Raw genomic sequence first — 23,587 nt, 5'->3', positions numbered from 1 at the left:
TCTTAAAATAACTAGCACAGCTCTACAACTTGCAGAATCATTCCCAAAGTTGGTACACGTCTTTACACGAGAATGACAAGCACACTTGTGTCAAATTTGAGCAAGATTTGTAAAAACAACATGGTCGCTATTAAAGCAAAAATATGAACCAGATTAAGTGTTTTTTGCTAGGGAATAAAAGCCCTAGCATGACTTCCTGGATTGTTGAGGATACGAGTGTTGCCTCACCTTCTTTCTTCCCTCCAGCAACTCCACTTGGGAGCTTTTCACGGCAAACAGCACATAGCTTAAATATTTTATTCATCTGCAACTTGTTTGTGCTGCAGACACCAGAATGGCCGCTCGGTCGCATGTTGCCGGGTTTTGTTTTTATGCAGCATTTCAAAAACATATTTACTTCCTAAATCAAGAAAGTCGGGGTCATTTGCTGTTTCTTTTAATGTTCACAGAATTTAATTTTGACTTAGAAATAATAGCAGCACATTTTGACCCATTTGCACCCTTTGGTGCTCAACGGTTCAGGAGTAAAAAAGCGTCAGATTGCGCCCAACAATAGCGGCGTCCATTTTGTTCCGGCTTTAATTGAAGCCCATTTGAACTCGCAGGTATATTTGCACTCAAATGCGAGTGCGATGACGCCCTAATGAACACCCCGGGAGCGATTATAGCAGCCGCAACGTGACATTACGACAACGTGGCGGTTACAGAGCAGAGGTGATGCTAAGAGCACAATGATTGTGTGATTGGAAGCCATCTTTGGAAAGGTAGAATCAGGTGTTGGACTGTGCAAGCGTTCTACCCTAAATAGTCTTTTTTTTATTCCCTCGGAGAAGCTTAAGGGGATGCTGCGGCTGTCACACACACACACACACATACACATACATACACAGATGCGAGTGGGGGGGGGGGGTAAAGCTATCACATCAGCACTGAGGTGGTAAATCGCCCTTCAGAAGACCTCCTCGGGGGAGTCAGCAGTTCAGCGCCTATCGAGCGTCTATCTGATTACTAAAAGGCTGTCCTCTGTTATAAATGAAGCCGCAACACACGCCTGAGGCGCCTGAACGACGACGATGACAACAACGGCGGCGGCGGCGGACATGGTTAAGAGGCCCGGCCGTGGGCCAGAGGGTCGTGCACCCACCTGTCAGTCGCTTCGCTCTCCTTTCATTAGCCTTGATTGTTTTGTTTGTTTGTCTTCCTGCCCGCCGGTTGATGCCATGTTGTGCGACGCCACACAAAGCGAGGCACCCGAAAAGCATGCTTGGAGGAGTTTGGCGTGGAAGTGCTAGCATGAATAATATCAAATATAATAGACTAATAAATGAAGTAATGCGTGTAGAAGAAGATGATGCCCAGAAGAAACACACATTTCCTATTCTAATACTTTATTCAGGAATACCAAAACAGGCTTTGCTACACATCTTAAAACGCAGCCTGGCCCTCTGCCAACTAACCATCGTATTAACTATCATTATTACCATATTTATTATTCATCATCATGACCATCTAATGGATATTTCATTTTCAATGTGTGGAATTTTCATTCCATTTATTTAATTTAAAAAAAAAAAACCAATTTAGCCCTCATCAGGCAGTAATTTTAATATTTATTTTATGATTTTTTTACATTTATGATTAGTTAATTTTTTTTACCATTTTTATTATTAATTCCAAGTATTAACTTTTATTATATTATCATATATTATTATGTTACAATTTAATATTAGATTATTAGTAATAATAATAAAAATATTATTGATACTATATATAATTTTCAATTTATATTACAATTATTTCTATTATATTACATTTTGGATTGAACATTTTTTCATTAAAAAAAATCAAATTTCTCCAACTTGAGGCAGCAATTTTATATGACTGATGATACTATAATTAGTTATTATTATTGAGTTTTAGTCTGAAATGACATGAAATGATAATAGAATATATGGATGTAGTATCATGTTATTATTCCATTGATAATAATAAAAAGAGATGCTATATTGTGGTCGAATGAGAACAAATGAAAAATCAGTTTAACTTTGGTTTTGATTTGATAATCTCCTCTCTGCTGAAATAAGAGAATCGTGCAGCCCCACGCCGCCCCACGCACCCCCCATGCACAGCCCCCCGAATATGATATATTGCATCTGTTGCTGGAGCTTTTCAATTATTTAGTGAGCCGGTGGCACAAAGAGAAGTGACGTGAGTGTAATATCTGTAACGCATCCATCACCGGATGAGAGTTCAAGGCAGTCAGCAGGAGAAGGTCCCATTGGAGGACACGCAGACCCGAGCTAAGGGGTGGCCGTCCTCACTCTCCGGCCACCCCACAACTCGAAATCCGATCATCACAAGCGTTGAATTCTTTTGAAAAGCTAAAATATGCACAAATGAAGTGCAAAGCGGGCTGATATTATTACAGCCTTAATTAGCTTCATTATTGATAACAACATTGATTTTGGTTCATTATTATTTTTGGAGGGGAGTCACATTTATTACAAAAATTGATATTTTTTTTAACCCTAAGGTCCTACTCATAAAAGTGCAATTCCCTTTTTTTTTAACTTTTGCTGCTGAATATCTTTTCAACAACTTAGATATAGTTTTTAAAAATTATATTGTCACAAGAATCCAATGGGAAAACATAAAAAAATGAATATTTTACAAAAATGACATGAAAGTACTTAATAAAGAACTGATTTTGATGGATAATTATTATATTTTTGGTAGAACTTCAAGTTTATTTAATAAAAAAGTAGACTTTTTGAGATGAATTGAAGCTTTGGGACCCCAGCCAACCACAGTGAGAGCCATTATCCATAAATGGCCAAAACACGAAACACTGGCGAACCTTCCAAGTGTGGCCACTCATCCGAGAGGTCACAAAAGACCCCACAACAACGCCTTACGTCAGTCTTGAACGTTTTAGAAAGTGTTACATCTGGCGTGGGAGTCGCCCCCCCCCATTTCAGAGTGACGGTCCTTTCCTACCACTCCATGGAAAAGTGCCAGGAGTGAAAGAATTAGATGTTAAAAAGCGTATGGATTCATTTCTTTGACTTTCTCAGCATCACGCTCACAATCAATCATGACGACATCACGCAGTAAGCGACCGTTTTCACATTTCCTCACAATGCAGTCCGCCGCACGCCGAGAGAAAAATGGCCACCCGAGCCGGAATCAATCAGCCGACAGCGCGGGCTGTGTGCGTTTCATTTGGCCACCTTCACACGCTGGAATATCAATTCATCTCCAAATTTCCACTCGGTCCATCTTCAGGTGTTTATTGAGATGGCCGCCGCTGACGATGAACTGGAGATGACGTCTAAATTACAGCAGAAATGAAGTCGTCGATATGTCGATGCTAATCCTGGACGGCGAGGCGTGTACGAGGCGAGCGTCGTCGCTCTGTATCTTTAACCGCGGGATGATGCTCCATCAGTGTCACGGTGATGTCACTGTGAAAGGTGAGAGGGTGGCCTTTTGCCTCGCCAAAGGAGCGATGCATCAAAGGCAGCGAGTGAAAGGTTACGGCAGGCGTTGGCGTGTTGGTGTCTATGGACGCCATGATTGGCCTCCTCTCTCGCTTTCAACCCCTCTGCTGGCTGAAGAAGAGGACGCTTCATGTGGAAAGGGTGGAAGAGTGACCAGATGCCAGTTGGCGTGCGAGGGAAGCCATATCACGTTGTTGTTCACCATCAACAATGGTTGAAATAATCAGAATTGGCAATACAATATTCCATCCATGCATTTTTTGTATGGATTACTATTATTTTTGACAGTAATTATACATTTCAAACAATTATTAATTTACTAAATAATTGATAAATATATTCCATTTGAGTCAGGAAATATGGTAATCCAATCATGCACATTTGACATTATTTCAGTGATTTTTAGGACCTTTTTTGCAGTAATTATACTTACCTAAACAAGTATTAATTCAGTAAATAAATGATAAATGTATACAATTTGCATTAGGAACTATAATCATAAAATTTTACATTATTTCAAAGATTTTTTTAAACCAGTAAATGTATATTTTATACATATGTTAAAAAATTATTAATGTACTAAGTAATTTAAAACATTAGGAAATATAGTCATCCAATCATGCACATTTGACATTATTTCAGTGATTTTTATGACTTTTTTTGCAGTTATTATACTTACCTAAACAAGTATTAATTCAGTAAATAAATGATAAATATATACAATTTGCATTAGGAACTATAATAATAAAATTTTACATTATTTCAGAGATTTTTTAAAACCTGCAAATCTATATTTTATACATGTGATACACAATTATTAATTTATTTTATTTTTAATTTAAAACATGAAGAAATATAGTCATCCAATTATTTCAGTGATTTTTAGTGATTTTTTTACTTACCTAAACTAGTATTAATTCAGTAAATAATTGATAAATATATACAAAATATATACAATTTTAATTACAAACTATAATAATAAAATTTGACATTATTTCAATGATTTTTTTAACCAGTAAATCTATATTCTATACATATTTTAAACAATTATTCATTTACTAAGTAATTTAAAACATGAGGAAATCTAAACATGCACATTTGACATTATTTCAGTGATTTTTATGACTTTTTTGCAGTAATTATACTTACCTAAACTAGTATTAATTCAGTAAATAATTGATAAATGTATACAATTTGAAGTAGAAACTATAATAATAAAATTTGACATTATTTCAGTGATTTTTACGACTTTTTTTGCAGTAATGATACACGTCCTACTGTACATATTTTAAACATTTATGAATGAACAAAGTAATGATATTCCATATGCCTGGGGTGCTAATATACAAGCTAAGCTATGCTATGAGTGGAAAAGGGAGCATAATTCTATTTGTACATGTTTGTTTTAGTGCTGACCTGCCAGCACTGCCACTCGTCAATCATCCTCCGTGGGGGCGAGCGTGACAAGCTTGGCTAATTTGTGTGGACGACATCAGAATTTAGCGTCTCCTTGCACATCAATCACAAGCAAAGGTTCATTCGGGGCGTGTGACAGGAAGCGTCGTTTCCAGCCACGGTGCAGCACGCCTTTCCTGAAGTGCTTTTAATTTTTTTTTTTTTTACCGGGAATGAAGTAAAGGCCGCATCCTCACCAATTGGGCGGGGGATCACACACAAAAGGCGCAGCCGGCACAGGAATGCAGCGTCAGCGCAAGCGGCAACGGCTAACGACGACATCCCTCATCAGCCGACAGTCAGCCTGATTGCTAAAGACGCCTGCTTAGCTTGTGGGAAGTATTTGTCAAGGCGGGATGCTTACAATCAGCCTTGCATAAAGTGATGAATGCTAACATTAGATGCTAGACAACGTCACCGTCGCCAGCCATCACGCCGAGTGGGCCCGGCAATCATTCCTCCACCCTAAGGAGGCATAAATCCCTGCTGGGAGATGATAAGGCAGCGAGGAGATAATGGCGTCCCGCAGCACCTGAGAGGGCGTTCGTTACCGCCGTGATTGTTGTGACAACAATGTGGCGAGGTGAAAGGGGGGCAACGGGACCTGATTGTCAGCGGTGTTGCCGTCGGGGGCCATTGTGGATGTTTCTGCAAGCTTCAGCAGGCAGGAAAAAGGGCCACCGGTGTCCTAATAGATGGGCGGGGGGGGCTTTTATTGACGACAAGGAAAAGCTTCAGCAGAACCAATGTTGCAGCAGAACCAATGTAGCAAACGACATCAGACCCCAATGGCGAGCACACGCCCCCTACTGGCGGAAATCATCTCCACGTCCATAATCGGGTCCCTCATCTCCACCCCCGCTTTGCAGCAGCGTTTAACTAGGAAATGCAACTCCGCCCCCTTGCTCGCCATATTGATCATGTGTCAGGCCGCGACTCCCGTGAGGCGACGACAAGCAGGGGAAGCATTACAAATGATCTAGATAAGAGGTGGCCGCCATCTTGTTTTGACTCTCCTCCATCAGCATCCTCCTCCTCCTCTTCCGTCAACTCTCAGGGATGATAGCGAGGAAAAGTCCCCCGTGATGAACGTGTTGTCGCGGCGATGAGGCCGCGCTCCAGCGTGTCATAAATCTCGCCCGGGGAGAGCGGCGTGAGATGGGTGGGGTAAATTGTACTATGATAAATATTGAGAGGAGCGATGAGCAATAGTTTTGTCACAATGCGGCGTGAAATGTGGCTTTGTGATTGGGCGGAGGCACAGAGGAGTAATTCAGGCGCTTACAGGCGAGGACGCTTGTGATGAAGCGGCAGCCTCGAGGACGGGCGAGGGGACGTGTCGTTGGGAGAGAACATGCAAGCTAATGCAAGCTAATGGCTTTGCTTTCTCTGCAACCACAAGGGTCTTGTCTGCTCACGTATGGCAGGAAGTGCCAAATGAAGACATACTCTTATATGTAAAGCTAAAAAAACACTTGACATTTTACAATTTAGATCCATATTTTGTAGCTTGAGATTCTTACACTCATTAGTAGTACAGCTATTTTATGTCCCATGCCCCATAAATGCACCGGGCTTCCCATTTCACATAGTCAATTGTCATCTAAGTGCAACATAATGCAACACTGTTAAGTAAAGGTACATTTCCTGTCTTATTTCTTGCAATGTTAGGATTTAAAACTACTGTACTGTTTGGCTTGCAATGCATTTTACTAGCTGTCATTAGCACTGAAACTGATTATATAATACGCCTAAGCACTCTTATCTCCCATTCCCATAAACGCACCAGGCTTGCTAGCGTAAGCATTTAGCCACCCAACCACTTGTGCTACGGTAGGTTCTACCCAATCGTCTTCAAATGACCTACTAATGAAAACGAGCTACAACTGTATTACTTTTTATTATTTAAAATAACATTCATCGATTGACAACAAATGGCCTTTTTTTAATAGTTTGTAGCACGTCGGTCAAAGCAAAGCATATAGCAATAGATGTCCAAACAGATGCCTGACCCAAAAAACGCGAAACATAACTGTAAATATAACTATTCGTTTTAATATTAATGTCAATTTTGAGCTTGTTTATGTTGTATACAATAAATGGAGACATGCTCCTGAGTTACCGTCTTAATTCCATGATAGCTATATATATATATTTTTAGTCAGGCAGTGTACAAGGTGTCATGCTCTGTGAGAGGACCTGTTGTGTGACTCTTCCGGTTTTGGTGCTCTTATTTTGTCGGTACTTCCTGCTTTGCGTTCGCCACGCTCTCGCACCTGCTGCTGATTGCAATTACACTCCTATTTAATTCAGGTGTGCACGTCGTCCTTCGTCGAAGCATTGTCAGCCATCGTGCTCTTTGTTGGAGGTCTGCCGCCGCACCGCAGCATTTATTATCAAAATGTACTTGAACCTGCAGGTAAGGAAAGAAGGTAAGCAGTCTGGGGTTTGCGGTCCTCGGTAAGTATTTAAGTAGTCCGGGCAGGCGTTCGCAGCGCCACCGGGACCAGAGCCAGCTGTAATAAGGCCCAGAATCAGAGCTTGTTATCTGACCACTTAATGATTTTGCCAGTGATTATCAAGTGTCTTGAGGGTCACAGGGTTCCACTTTTAATTCAAGGTCTAATTGGCCCAGGTGCTCACTTGGCAGTGGGGAAGGAAAAAAATCCTTTGTAGCTCCCTGGAGTCCTCAAGCTTTTTTTGTTTTAAATCTCCAATTTTGACTTTCTTTCAGGCTTTGGTCGTCACACTTCTCTTCACCGGGTTGACTTCATCCTGCGGCGGGGTCACGTCCAGTCATTGTTAATGTGAGTACAATTACTTTGATGGCATTTTACTCAAGCGCCTGTCTAAAAATCCACTGGAGCAAGAAGAGTGGCAGTTATAATACTAGTTTTGAAGGAAAAAATACCATCAAATGAGTGTTTAATTCACATATTTAACTTGGTAATGGATGTGGAGTCACTTTAAGTCATTGTGCATGCTGTGGGATCACTGGAGGGACAAAATGGTGGCCATTAGCATAGCAAGCTACAAGTTAAGCTAACTAAGCTAACTAACTGAATCTGGAAATGCCAACCGCTCTGAGTCTTAGACCGGTGAATCTGCTTTCATCACAATAAAGGGACACCATTAAGTTCAACCTTTTGACCAGTCATCTATAGCACTCAAAATCAATGAGGTTCTCGGTGCCCAAGACCTGTACCCATTTGACCTTTGAGCTCGGGTCCCTTGGGCATCTCCAGTCAATCATTGAAAATCAATAGGTCTTTTTATAGTAGGTTAGAACCATTCACATTTACTGGTCGTTTGTCATTTCACTGAAGATTTGTCTGTCTTACAGCTTCTAAACACCATGGAGTCAAACACTTGGTTCGGCCTTGTATTGATCTTCACCACTATCTACAGTCTACATGCAAGCAGGTGAGTTTCAGTGTGTGTGGGGGGGGGGGGGGGGGGGGTGAAGAATCTTTTCAGATCTGCCATGGAGGTCATGCATGTGGAAGGAAGCTCCTGATTGCTGCACACTGCAGGCGCCCTGTCTGGTAGGTTGGTGTTTAGGGTCTTGTCATGTTTAGTATACAGGTACTGCTCAGGTGTAATGGAAGCCCAGGTTGCTTTGATAGCAGCCTGCAGGTCATCTACATTGTTGGGTCTGGTGTTATCTTGACAAAGTTTTTCTGTGGGTTCAGATCAGGTGAGTTTGCTGGCCAATCAAGCACAGGAACACCATGGTCATTGAACCAGCTTTTGGTCCCTTTGACCGTGTGGGAAGATGCAAAGTCCTGCTGGGAAATGAAATCTGCATCTTCATAAAGCTTGTTAGAAGGAAGCGTGAAGTGTTCCAAGATTTCCTGGTAGATGACCGTTGACTATGCACTTCAGAAAACATGGTGGACCAACAGCAGCAGATCACATGGCTCCCCAAATCATCACCAAAGTCTCACTAAGTCCAGTGTGACGTTTCAATTGTCTGATTTGGGGAGCCATGTGATCTGCTGCTGTTGGTCCACCATGTTTTCTGAAGTGCATAGTCAACGGTCATCTACCAGGAAATCTTGGAACACTTCACGCTTCCTTCTGACAAGCTTTATGGAGATGCAGATTTCATTTCCCAGCAGTACTTTGCATCTTCTCACACGGCCAAAGGTACCAAAAGCTGGTTCAATGACCATGGTAATTTCCTGTGCTGATTGGCCAGCAAACGCCACCTGATCTGAACCCATAGAGAACCTGAGTATTGTCAAGATGACACCAGACCCAACAATGTAGATGACCTGAAGGCTGCTATCAAAGCAACCTGAGCATTGCCACACGCTGATGGCTTCCATGCCTCGACTCATTGATGTAATTTATGCAAAAGGGAGGCCCAACAAAGTATTGAGTGCACGGAAATGAACATTTCATTGTTTAAAATATCATTTTTCCATTGATTCTTATGCCATCTAATTTTCACACTGCATTTTGGGTTTATTATCTAAGCATAATCAAAATGTCAAGTTTGAATGCTTAACTGTAATAAATCCCTATAATATATGGCTTTCAAATTCTAAAATGAGTGAAATTTCTTCATGATTCTTTTTTTTTTTTTAGATGCAGTAGTCTAATTTGCATGAGAAAGTCCAACTGACAGCTATTGTATAGTGTAGCCTATAGCAACATTATGTAGCATATGTATAACGTTGAGTTAAAAATGGGTTGTCATTACTTCAAATTTGACGTTTTCTCCTTTTTAAAGGGGGCAACGATGACGTTGCCTCCTACCAGGCTTTCAGCTCCAGTTGGCTCATTAGCAGGGACGCCACCGAAAGGTTGAAAATATTCCCCAAACTCTTAACGTAAACTTTCTCACACTGTACTGTTTATGCCTCTCCCCGGAGCCTCACTAACATTTTTGGCCATTACCAACTTTAGTAGCGTGAATAATGGTGGCGTTATTAATGCTTTGGGGACGCTAAATTGTCTTCTGGGAAATAAACCTTGGGCTTAGTCCTAATTGTTGCTGACTTTTGACTTAAAAAGCAATATTTACACCAAATGTAGGCTAGTATGGGCAGCTAATGGCTTCCAACATTTCAGTAAAGTAGCTATTGGCTGTCGCTTTGTCGTCTAATTTGCATATGATGCTATAGAAGAGACAAATGCCTTAATTACCTATGATTATTGATTGCTGATTAGGTTAATTAATATAAAGCACTTCTAATGGCGACCCAACCACCTGTTAGGACTGCAACAAGTGTACCACTTCCACAGGACGTTGGAGCAGACAAATATGCAGCCTGAAACATCACCGCCCCTCGAGCCACATCTCCAGAGTACGCCATCTCGTGCCTTAGCCGTCGAGCAATCACCCGGCGAGACGCGCTCAATTTGACCCAACAAAGGCGTCTTATTACCCTCCCGTAATTGGAAACACCTCGCAAGGACGTGGCGCCACATCATGATTCCATTTACAATATTTACAACTCAATAAACATTTCGTTTCATCCGGCGTCCTTCATGCCTGCGAGTGGCAGATAAGACAGAGGTTAAAGAGAGCACTAAACAGAAATTGGCACAAAGCAGATCATATATGGACGCCAGCGCTGGAGCTTTCCTTTGAGAAGGATGCAGCTTTACATGGGCATTAGCCGCAAATGATGATGTAGGGGCCAGGCTGGGAATCAAGCGTGGGATACAATCAGGCTTTGGAGAGTTTCGCTGGCGGAAATGAGATGTGCTTCAAGCATGTTATGCTACAAGGAGGGACGCCACTCTGATATTTATATTAAAAAAATAAAAATACTCTTTAGCAACGTGGTGGGGGGGTAGCTACACCTTCAAGGTCACATTCAAGCAATGCTAAGATGCATTGCATGGATATAAATATGCAACTTGAAACAATTTTACCTGTCTCGAGTGACGTCAGTAAGCTAGTTATGGTAGCTGGAAGTAAACATTAGGGCCGTAATTGTTAATACTGAACGCAAACATCAAAGGGCTAGCAATTCTATTTTTGAACCTGATGTAGAACGCTGCGCTGCAAAATAAAATTAAGATGGCAACAGTTGCTCGGGCAGAAAAATAAACAAATGGGCAATAATATAATAGGCAAAATTTTTATACTGCTTGTCATTAGGTCGTGGGTATGCTGGAGCCTATCCCAGCTGACTTGGGGCGTGAGGCGGGGTACACCCTGGACTGGTCACCAGCCAGGTAATTTATTGGTATTACTATATTCAATGCAAACTAGCATTAGTTTTCAAATTGTGTTCAGGAATGTAGTATTTGTCAAAGAAAGCATCTGCAGTAGTAAAATCAGGCTTAATCCTGCGTCTACGCCCAAAATCCCAGCATGCTTTGCAGGGGTGCTTACAGACCTGCTGTTTGCTTTGATGGCAGCAGAGAAGGAAAAAACACGAGTGGAGTTCACTCGGCGAGCATCTGCTAGGCCATACGAGAGGAGATAAATCTGCAACAGGCGTGATGCATCTTCATTAAAGTCAGCACTCAACACCTCTCTGAGAAAACTGCCAAACTGTCCAGATGCCACATTTAAGCTTTGTGAAGTTGTTTTTTTTTTTTGGGGGGGGTGAATTAAAAAAAAAAAAAAAGGGAGCGTTTGGTTGGACATGGACGAGCGACTCCATGTGGGAGTGCCGCATAAATGTAGACATCAATCTTGCTTAAACAATTACACAGCGAGATGGTCATTTGCATAGAGCGCCATGGCAGCGACTGGAGGGGAGAGGAGAGGCTCGCTAGCGTGCAGCTGTTTGCACGATTAGCTCACAAAATCACCATGTCAGGATGCATTAGGAATAGACTTCTGTTTTGCAGCAGGAGATGCACGTCCAAAATACGTGGAACTTTGGCGACGGTGACAAAATGGAGTACCAAAAAACCCAACCACAGATCTTAACCGATTCAACTTGAGGCCTGCCATCTTGGATCAGTCATTGTTTTTGTGTTTTTATTTTGTTATGTTTCAGGACCTATGCTAATTACATGCAGTTTTAGCTTCCGTTTGGATGTTTTCCTCATGTGCCAAATGCTATGTATTGCTTTGACTGCTGTTTGGTGTATTGGTTAGCATGGTAGCACAAAAACTACACACCCGATTGTCTGATGTCTTATCTAGCAGTTTCAAAATGACAAGATTATTTAATCTTGCTGGAGGTCCGTGCTCCTAAAGTGATCTTTCCTGTTTCCTGTAGTGACCTCAACCTTCCTGTCTGCCAGCCACCGGGTGTGGAAGGATGAAAGACCTCCAAGATCACCAGGTGAGGACCTCTGCTAATAACACCACGGGCGCGTCTTCGCAGGCTGCCCTGTGTACATTTCAACATATCAATAATGCATGACGGCAAGCGTTTGACAAATCGATAATCTTTACCACAAACATCACAAGCCTGCGGGGAGACGGGAGTGCACACAACCGACTTGGGACAAGGTCGCACGCTCCCTTAAACGCTCTTAAAATCTGTCAAATAGATATTTAATTAAAAATAAAAGTCTGACTTGTGAAACAAAGGAGTGGGGGGTGTAACGTGTCGCCGTCTGTTTAATGAGTGACGAGGGCTGATTTATCGCCACCGCAGGGCCGCCTGGAACAAATCTCTTCATAACGCCGCCCCGATAATATTTTCCATTATGATGGTTTGTTCCACATGCATAACAAATGATCGGTGTTGGGCTTTACATGATAGAAACATGCATTTTGATTACGTTCTACACCATTCTTCCAAGTACTACTCAAACATGCATCTTCTGTGTGCCTTTTCTCCATGTTGCCACGGCAACTTCTCGATCAATATTCAATTTAAAAGCGGCACCACAAGGAGTGCTACAATTGTCGTCGTTTTTATTGCCGAAATAAATGTTTTGTTCAGATAGCTTAGCATATATTGACCTACATTGGACCGTTTTAATGTATCAAAATGGCTGCCGCATCATTTTTTTTTTTTTATATATGCGGTACATAATGGAAAATATTTGGACACCTCTTAAACAAATGCTCAGTACGAATGACGATGAAAGCTTAAGACATCAAAGAGACCTTCACTGTAACAGGAAGTTGTTGGTGCCGCGTCTCTGGTGAGCTTAATCCGTTGGCGCTCCACGACATCAGCAGGCGGGAGACGTGGGGAGAAACACAAGTGGCCATCCAGAAACACAAGTCGAGTGGCTATCGCTGGTGTTTGCGTTTGACTCCTAGCATTCATCCTGGAGATCCTGGAATCTCTCTCTCTCGCTACCCGCCGCCCGACGAGAACCCAAACACCCCCCCAGTGTTTACTGTTGTTCCCGAATCCTGTATTGGAAGATGATCCCTGCTTTATTCAAATGATGAAAAAGCCCTAAGGCTCTCACTGAATCACGTACATGAATAATTTATTGACCTCATGACTCGCATATTAATAATACAAAGAGAAATCTCTGTTACTCTTGTTGAACGTTTGACAGCCGCCACTCATCCTATCATTAGGTCATTTAAACCGTTTTCATCACGCCATTTGTTCTTTTGTATCGCGTGTATATGGTACCCTTGCTAATATTGATCTGACCGTCTTCCATCATACTTGTAGACACTTATGCCATTCTAGGCCCGCCTTTTATGCCAGAGTGACGTCTCACCTTAATATTTATGAGCACCAAATGTGACATATCGTTTTCCATGCTTAAAAAAAAAGCTTATTTTTTTCTTTTTCAAATAGTCCAGCATTACATTGTTGTTTAAAAAAAAATTAAAAAAAATAAGAATTGACATTGAACACTGAAAGCGTAAAGAACTTATTTGAGGGCTGAGACGTTTCTTGGCCTACCAATGTGGAAATTCCCCGTCGTGTGCTTTTTAATTCCCGGAATCAGCGGCAGCACCTGTGTTTTATACAGCCGCCGTGATAAAAGCGGCGGATGTGCTGACGCCCCGTTTGCTAGCTTGTGACTGTTTATGCTTTTGAATAAACAAGGCGGCCCTTAAAAGGCGCCTTATCGCGGCGTCCATACTGTCCTCGCTCAATGAGGTGGAGAGTTTACAACTCCATGAAGCCGGGAGACTTTGGGGCAGATGACTCAAGCAGCCACAGGACGTTAGCTGATATCGCCGGCCGCTAGCGAGGCCTGGTATTTGGAGCGCCTTTATCTCTCGGGACGCTTGGGAATGCACCGTGCACATATATTCACACACTGCGCCTTAGCCTGCGGGGTGGAATTAAAGGCTGACGGATGTGTGCAGACGCTACAACTGATCATTCCCGTCACATCCCTCTTGGCTGCGGCTCTCCCAATGGGTGACGGGGGCACCGGGACCCGACTAAACGAACGATGAAAGCCAGCCAGATGGGAGGAGAACAAAACAGCTTTAGGAAAATGAGAAGGTAGGGAAAAAATACAATTGAATGTCAGGGAAAGTCAAAGGGAGCGCGCCATTTCATCCAAGAGTGAGCTCAATTCCACAGCAGGGACCCTCCAGTGATCAGGAAACTCCTCGGTTCCTTGACAGATGACGTGGTCCCATCTAAGGGGGAACAAACTAAAGCTATTCCCGATCGCTCGGTCTTCCTATAGTCCAAAAATAGGGAAAAATGCAGTTGTGGCATTCTCTATTGACATGCTAGCATCATAATCCATTAGACAAGGCTTTATGACTTATGGACAGTTAGTTGCTAAGTTTGGTTTGATGGCAGCCATGTTTTTCAACCAAATTGTACAGATGGGTGCGCATCCATCCCATAATACTGTGTCCCAAATTTTAGTGGTGATAGAAATAATAGCTGACCCCCTTTTAATGTCTATTCAGGACTAGAGTTAGCTTCCTGGTACTTTTTCCACATAATTGTGAATGTGAGTGGTTGTCTCTGCAGGTCAGGCCTTTTGATTGACAGGTGGTCAGTTCAGGGTGTATACATTGCCCCTTTCAGCTGGGGCAGACTGCGGCTTACCCGTAACCCTGAACAGGATAAGCGAAAATAAATGTAATGGATGGACGAATGTCTAAAGTAGAAGTCACGCGAGCCTTGTACACGCCGTGATTGATATGCAGATCAACTGGCGAGCGCCACGTGACATCGTTTTCCCCGCCCTGGTGATGGATGATGAGTCCTCCTCCGCCAAGGTCACCCTCGTGATATTTGACCCTCGCTGCGAACATGCCGGAGGGCGAGAGATTAATGCGCCTTAATAAAGCGGTCACCGCCGTGCCGTTATGGAGTCTGACACCGGTATCCTAATAAAAGACGGAGGTTAACGTGTATTTGTGCTGCGCTTTGCTCCGCCGCTGCTCATCATGGCGCCTATAAGTATTATATACTGTCCGTACATGGTGACCGTAGCCAAATCAAAGCCAAATTCTAGCCTTGATGCTGGACTTCCGGCAGTTTTGTAAGCCCATCTTTGTGACTGTAGCTTTAATGCTAATACGCCGCCATCTTTTAACAGCAACATCATACTTAAATTACTAGGATTTTTTTCTAAAATGTGTAGCAAAGCCTGCTGCTTCCATGAAGTGGTGCTTGAAGATGTGGGACCGCCTTTTCTAGCTCGGGACAGGTCACAGGGTGGTATACATCATCTTTTTCCTCATCAAACAGCCTCCAGATATTATATACTATAGTCATATAGCGTCTCCTTTAAATCAGCAGCATAAGAATCCCCTTGTGATTGACTCGGTCACCGCCGCCTCCTTAGCACACGCAGACTATTGGCCTTACGCAGCCGACACCCGGCACATCTCCACAAACTGGGAAATCAGGCAGGGATACACAAAGGTCAGCGTCTGACAGGACTAAGACATATTGCACCTCCAGAGTTCCTCTGAGGACCGAGCAACTTAGCGATTTCACCTCCTCCCGCCCGTCTGGCACATTCTGGGGCAAAGCGCCATTAGTATTCAAGGACAACAGTCATGCTTCACAAGTCGTTTCAATAGGCTGAGATCTCTTTGGCTTTCAGCCGCTGTTAATGAAAATTGCCCCGCGGCGATAGCATATTTTTCCCATGTAGCGTTTTCAACATTGTTTGCTACATTGATTGCCCCTATACCGCGCTTTAACGATCAATATTTGTGTGCATGTGGAAAAGGAAGCAGACATTCCAGCAAATGCTTTATATACAGTATATATAGTTCACAAATATGTTTGTTTAATATTGTCGCTGTCTTCCTCCTTTGTTTTCCTGAGCGTTACCATTCCATGCCAACCAATCACCATCTTGTGATGTTTAGCCCCACCCCTCTAGGCATCTTCCAAACCACTTGACGTGTTAGCAACACCAACATAGGTACAGTATGTGATGCTAAAGTGCTAACATTAAAGTTCATTTTTAAGCACAATGATTAGCCAGGTTGTCAAAGCTGTGGCTGTGGGGACACATTACTGTCATTAAGTCACTTGCAGTACTACTTGTACTTACAGGCACAGATAGCTGCGTTTTTAGCCAAGTCTCACTGTCATTAACACATTTTTTTTTTCTTCAACGGAACCCCCCTCGAGGCCACCGGTTTAGTTGCACGCATCATTCGGCTGTAAATAATGTTTTTTGTTTCACGCGACCGTTGCTACAAGAGCCCCGGACCCGCTGTGCAAACACCTCCCGCTCTGCAGCACGTCCACATGATTAATAACGAGAGCGAGTAGCTCCGGTGCGCGTACACGTCCCAATAATTCACTCGCTGAGGAGTGCAGCTGTTTGCACACTGCCTGGAGAGTCGGGGTGTGCGGCAGGAAGCCTTGGCAGCAGGAGGGGGGAGGGGCTTAAACCGGGAGATGAGCAAGCGATTCGAGGGGAAAAGAAAAATTGCAATAAACGTGTCGGGGTGCTGCTTTTTCTACGCCACGTTAGATTAGAGCGGCGTTAAAAATAGTGCGGGATCGGTCTGTGCGCTCACGGAACAAGGGTTTTTACACCAGGTGTGTCTTAAGTGATAATAAACTCCGCCCTGTGGGTTTCACGGCCGCCATCACAATGTTTTTTGTTTTTTTTTTTTGTAGATGGCAGCAGACTTCTAATAGGAGTATCAAGAATAGGATTTACAGCACAACACTGCGGGATTTACGAGGTGCTTGTTTGGCAAACACGCGATCATCAAAACACTTTTGTTGTCGCTTTTGTGCCCCGGGGTTCTAACACGGGATAAGACATAATGAGCATTGATAGTAGCTCAGGCGCAAAATGACACACATACACAATGACACCTCCGTGTTTTCAGGCTGCCAAATGTGATAATTACACAGCCGTATTAACGGATCTTATCGTTCTATAAATAAGTTCAAACTACGATCTTTAGCACACAATTTTGGAAGCCGAGTTTGAGCTGTTGACGTTTTGTTCCTAATGCCGCACTTGCTGTGGGGTGGAACATGCATTTAGTTTGTTGCGTTAATGCTAATGCGCTACTTCATCATATTTTGGCGCTGCTTTGGACATATACAGTCATCACTTGCTTTTTCTTTTTTTCCACATTTGACGCTAGCTTCATTTTAAGATGTGTAGCAAAGCCTGGTTTGTTGTGCATTTTTAATGCCAATTTGGCGAGAATAGAGCACATGTTTTGTATTTAATTAGATCAACTCCTCTGCTCCTCGTTCCAATTCTATACCGTCATTGTTTGTATTCCTGTATCTCTGTTCTCTGTGGGATGTTCCGTGTTCCACATGTAGTCAAATGTTGTGTGGGCATAGAAAAATGAACATCATTCAGTTCCTTTTTTTTTTTTTTTTTTCATGTTTTAAGAAGTGCAGCGCCGGAGCACAAAGCCTGCGTATTAACGAGGCCCACCCACACACATGCACAGGAACAAATGACAAAATAGGCATCAGATGGGTTTCCCCGCATTGAAGTCAAGTGCCGCCGCGACGTGATCTCATTGCTCTCGTTGGAGCGCTTTTGTTTGAGAGCGCGTGGAGGAGGCGGGAGCTTTTCATTTGCTTTACCAGCTCGTGCACACTCATTAAGTCGGGCGAGCCCACATAAGCGCAATAAATGACCGCCTGATCCGACAAGATGTGAAGAATTAGTTGTTTGAATGTGTTGACCGGGACTTCAGATCTGGACTCAAACTGAGCGTTTACACTTTTGTAGCTGCTTTGCATCTAGCTTGTTGGCTTCCTCCAGACCGGGTGGCTTTCTGGAACTGAACCTAATCTAATCCAGATTCAACAGTCACCTTTTATATATATTTTCATGGCCGTTAATTACTCTGTTTTTGTTTACACACAACTTGGAGGACGAGGCTACATAATGAACATGAAGCAAAACGCCATAATTATCATTGATGGGCTCGGGGGGGGGGGGGCGGGAGCGAGTGAGTCACAGCGGGTGGGGGAGTGTCTCTGATGAGTGACGAGCATCTCGATAGACAACATCGTTAATGTGCCGTCGTGGCATCTGCAGAGACCATGAATAATACGTCTAATGATGTTTGTACTGCGCGACGACACACATGGAGCGGCGGGCGGCCATTTAGCATGAAACCGCCATTCCAGACACGCACGTACAGATACTCATCCACTCATACATTTCCATTTAGACTAATTGAGGCAAATTGATTGTTTTTCCTGCAGAATCACGTGTGATGAACTCTGCTCACGCTTTATATAGTCGGGGAGCAAGAAGCGTGAAAATGATGGGGTTCTCATTTTCAGGGTGATTTTCGGAAGGATGTGACCTTTTTAATATGTCCCCCACCCCCTTCCCCTCGACTCTCCTCTCCCAATCGTCCGCCTGCTGCTTGATGACTCGGCAGCTTTTTGAAAGGCGTGACTGACAGGTGGGCACAGAGTGGCATTTTCAAGCTCGTCATTTCAAAATGACAATGAGCCCCCAGATAAGCCAAATGCATTCTGCCGTTGACTAATACAATATTGTAGCGCTTGAGCTAGTTTCAGGTCGACTCTTATCGCTCTTAGTTGATTATTTACTTCCTCGCATGCAGGAAAGACTCATTTCCATAGCGCTTTGTAGCTATTCATGCTAATCGTTGCATATTATAGTGAAATGTTATTGTTATAAATGTAATCAGAACAGGTCAGGTGATGGACACAAATTGGGAAAACATCACTTTGTAGGGTTTACATCAGTATTTCATTTTTAAATCTCATGTAAATTAGATTAAAAAAATCAAATTTCAATTTAAATGTGCTCTACAAATGTAGAATTTGAGTCTACTTTGATATATTAATTAAATAAGTTAATATAGTTTGGATGTCCGACATTTTATTGTACTTTTTGTATTTTAGAAATCCTGGCAAATATATTAACACTACTGCATTTCAATTTGTGGTGATATCATCCTACGCTAATTAGCTCTACCACCCCATCCTTTTGTATTTAAGCCCCCTACAAAAAGAATATGCTGCCGACATAGATAATTGAGGCATTGATGAGCTCCGTGCTACCAAAGACAACATCCTAGTGACGATGCGCTCCCCAAATATTTTCCAAGGAAGCGTCCGCTCACTAACAAAGAGTGGCCAGAAAGCGATGAAGTCATTAAAATGAATAAACTGATGGAAAGGTCAAGGTAATTAACCTGGTAGATGTGCTTACCACGCTGCGGTGGCGCCGCGCGTCACAATGGCTGCCGGCTGTAATTGGTCACGGTGAGGGGGCGGCTGTTTGTTGTAGCGGCCGGGAAAAGGCCAACACAGTCTCCTTGTAAACACCGAATTACATGCTAATTAATTAACTGTGCAAATTTCAATTACACCAGTGGAGAATGATGCAAAAACCTTCCGCAGCAAGAACTGCAGTGTGTTCCACTCGTGTGGATGCGTTCAGTGGAGAGGTTTTGGGAATGACACGTTATGGCTGACAACCATTGATGACCTGGTGTTTGCTTTCTAGTGCCTTAGCTCAATGTAAAGCTCAATTACCGGTCTTTTTACAGTTATGTAGGGGGCGGAGTCTAAATTCAAACAGTGGAGCTCTGACACCCACATTGAGGTTTTATTGAATCATTTGTATAGCATTGTCAGGGCCAGATGTTGTTGTCAATCCGTTATGGACACTGGTATGCATTCATTCCAGAATATGGACTGATGGAAGATGGACTTTACTGTAGCTGTTGGGGCGTCGTCTCTTGCTAAACACAACGGGAAATCACTGTTCCGTTTCCAGCAAGGCCCTGACTCCAAAAATGGACAGAACCACTTCATTATGCTATGACACTGACTTTGAAACAAAAGCTCAAACCAGTAGGACACTGGCATAGGACCAGTAGAACCAATGAGGATACCGTCGATGAGGCGTCAATCAAACTAACAAACTATGTCATGCTAATCTAAAACTAGTGCCATATGGACATAGAACCACTCAACAACCTAGAACAGGTGACAAATGGACTGAACCAGTAGAACTAATAGAACCTATGAATGCCTATCTAGAACTAGTGCGATATGGACTTAGACCCACTAGACAACCTAGAACAGGTGACAAATGGACTGACATAACCTATGTCATGCCAATCTAGAACTAGTGCGATATGGACATAGAACCACTGCACGACTTGTGAGATGCCGACCTAGAACTGGTGCGATACAGACATAGAACCACTAGACAACCTATGTGATGCCAATCTAGAACTAGTGCGATACGGACATAGAACCACTAGACAACCTAGAACAGATGACAAATGGACTGAACCAGTAGAACTAATAGAACCTATGTGATGCCAATCTAGAACTTGTGCACTACACACATAGAACCACTAGACAACCTGTGAGATGCCAATCTAGAACTAGTGCGATATGGACATAGAACCACTAGACAACTTATGAGATGCCAATCTAGAACTAGTGCGATACAGACATAGAACCATTAGACAACCTATGAGATGCTAATCTAGGACTAGTGCGATACGGACATAGAACCACTAGACAACCTAGAACAGGTGACAAATGGACTGAACCAGTCAAACTAACAGAACCTATGAGATGCCAATCTAGAGCCAGGGAGACACGGACATAGAACCAGTAGAACTGACAGCTAACCAGTGAGACACGAAGATAGAACCAGTAGAATTGACAGCTAACCCCTGAGTTGCCGATCTAGAAGCGGCGACACAGACGTAGAACCCTCCGAATTTTGTCCACTTCCTGTGGGAGTCATATCTTGTGTAATGTGAGCACATGTCAAGTGTGTGCACGGAGGGATGTAAAGTAAGAAAAAGCGATTTGGAGTGTTCTTGTCGGAGCCTAATCTCCCAAAGTGTGCTGTCAGAGTGGAGGAGAAGATTAGCGAGGTGTTGATATTCATCTCCACTCCTCCATCATCTAATGGCTATCTCGGCCAAGGCTCTCATCCGCATGCTAACGGGCCAAAGGCGGGCCGTCGCTCTTTCATGCGTTGAAGTGCGCTCCGTGAGACGCCCGTCTGCCGGGCCTTTCATAATGCATCAAATGCATGCACGTGCATGTTTGACTTTACATATGGCGCTGCCCGAGCCGGCAACGCATGTAAAATGCATGACTCCTTCACGCGTGTGTGCGCTTTTGACAAGGCCGTCAATCAACGACCTGCTTTGACAGACGTCGTTATTATTCCCCAATCGCTGCATGAAACTGACCGCCTCTTGGTGCTAAATAATGCTAAAGTGCTAACAAGAGCGCTAAGCTAGACTACGATGCGCTTCCGCTCATCCGTAGTTATCCGCTTCCTCCAGCGCCGCTCGCACGTCTGCTGTCAAAGTTCAAAGCGTGCAAACACTTTGGCGAGTCTCTTTGAAGAAATGTAAATGTTACACGGTGCCCTGATTGAAACGCAATCAGACGGAATGCGCACAACAAAGACGACGGCAATAAAAACGTCTCTAAGCTATCATCACGCCGAGAAAAACCTGCCTTTTGTCTCTTTTTTTTTTTTCATCACTGACAACTTCCAGAAGTTTAAATTAGCATCCGTGTGTCTAATTGAACGGGAAGTCTTATCAAGGCCGCAGTGGCGACATCTCGCCATCAATGTCGCCGCACAGCTGATCGCTTGCGGACTTTCTTTATGCGCTTCATTAAAAATGTCTGCCATCAAAGACTGTTTGAGTCGCCGTGGGCAATCGTGTCCGATTTCATATTCAATGCAGGAAGTAGACATAAACATGTGTCAAACCCTCGGAGATGACCCGATGGAATCAGACTGCTGCTGAGCGTATGTCGGCAATAGTTGGTGGTATGGGGGGGCGGAGGCAAGAACCAGTTTGGACCAGTTATTGTTTTAACCGCTTTCTCCTGAGAGTCTGTTCCAGGGTCAAGCTGCCGTCGAACATCATGAAACCAATTTAAACCTATAACTTTACATTGTGATGTCATGTGACTGCTAGCATGTAACCTCCAACCTGGAGTAACATTTGCAATTAAATGCTGGATTGCTAACATTTGCTAACACGTTTTGAGAAGATCAGTAGCAGCATCTTAAGCAGCTAAACAAGTATTATGGTCTATCCAAGAAGGAAATGATGATGATAAAAGTGAGCGTGTTTATTAATATTCATAACTGGAGCCACATGTTTGTGTGTGTGGAGTGGGCTGGGTTTCTGGCACCGTGATTGGCGTTTCTGCTTTTGGATTAATTTTGTTTTTGTGATTTTCTTTCAGGCAATACTCCTGGAGTTGGGCGACGTATGGAGCACAGGAGCCTCATGGAATAGGTATGTCGTGATTTTTAACCACCGTACCGTGAAATATTGTCAGGTGTGCCGTGAGGAATTATCCAATATCTTTTTTTTTTTTTTAATCTTTCTTCTTTTCCTGCCAGGATATCGGCTTTGTGTTCATCTAAACAAGCCCAGGGTTCACACTGAGTGAGTATTTATTCATTTTCTACCACTTATCCTCACGAGGGTCGTAGGGGTGCTGGAGCCTATCCCAGCTGGGCGCATATAGACAAACAACCATTCAAACCGGAGTACCCGGAGAAAACTCGAGAGAAATTGAGAAATGATATTATAATTAAATCTACTGTACAATGTCATTTTTGGTTAGTGGTATGCCATAATATTTTTCCCAATGTAAAAAAAAAAAACAAACTGTTCAAAAAAGGTTGAAAAACACTGGTCTAGTAGCTGACACAAGGCACTGGTAATGACTTGAGAAGAAATGGTGTACAAGGTAAGTACTACTCCATTGATGTGGTAATAGAAGACCAATGGCCTTGCTGGTGGAGACAGTAAGAGCATACAGTACCAGGATCAAACAGCCTTAAATACACCATGTGAGTATTTCCATGATTTTCAACAGCGATAGCATCTCCGTCAGGACTTTGAAGATGGATGTGTGAAAGCAGCTCTAATCTGGGCTCATTTCAGCCAAGCGTGCTTTGGAGCGAGGAGAAACCTTGTAGGGAAGGAGTGAGGGAGAGGGGGGGGCATATATAGAGAATTTCCAAGCACATTGATCCCAACTTGAATAAAATGTGTTCCTTTTCCCAGCCTTCAAATGATTTCAGTGTCACATGATCGCTGTCCACATATGCTAACACATTTGCATATTTCTCTTATGTAGATCTTAGCATGGCAACTCCCATCTATCTCTGAACCAATCGGCATGACGCTAAGTACGAAGATGAAGTCTTTGACGGCTTCTTCTCCTGTCAGATCGTAGCAGAGAGCTGCTAAAACATGGCGCCAAGGGTGGTCTCCTGCGGTCTCGCCCGCATCGTTTTGT

General features: G+C 43.2%; 1 long non-coding RNA gene across 2 annotated transcripts; it reads left to right on the top strand.

The window, feature by feature from the left end:
* The first annotated feature begins 7,276 nt into the window (after positions 1-7,276).
* On the top strand, positions 7,277-10,578 carry LOC131108703 (uncharacterized). Of its 2 annotated transcripts, none has more exons than XR_009120515.1 (4): positions 7,277-7,387; positions 7,690-7,762; positions 8,299-8,378; positions 10,209-10,573. It is a non-coding gene; the product is annotated as an uncharacterized LOC131108703 (long non-coding RNA). The 2 variants fall into 2 exon arrangements; XR_009120516.1 differs by having other exon boundaries at positions 7,279-7,374; positions 10,209-10,578.
* Positions 10,579-23,587: the final 13,009 nt, after the last annotated feature.

Source organism: Doryrhamphus excisus, chromosome 21, assembly GCF_030265055.1.
Source record: "Doryrhamphus excisus isolate RoL2022-K1 chromosome 21, RoL_Dexc_1.0, whole genome shotgun sequence".
Taxonomy (NCBI): domain Eukaryota; kingdom Metazoa; phylum Chordata; class Actinopteri; order Syngnathiformes; family Syngnathidae; genus Doryrhamphus; species Doryrhamphus excisus.
The sequence above is the reverse complement of the archived record's forward strand: the minus strand, read 5'-3'. Positions and strand labels throughout refer to the sequence as shown.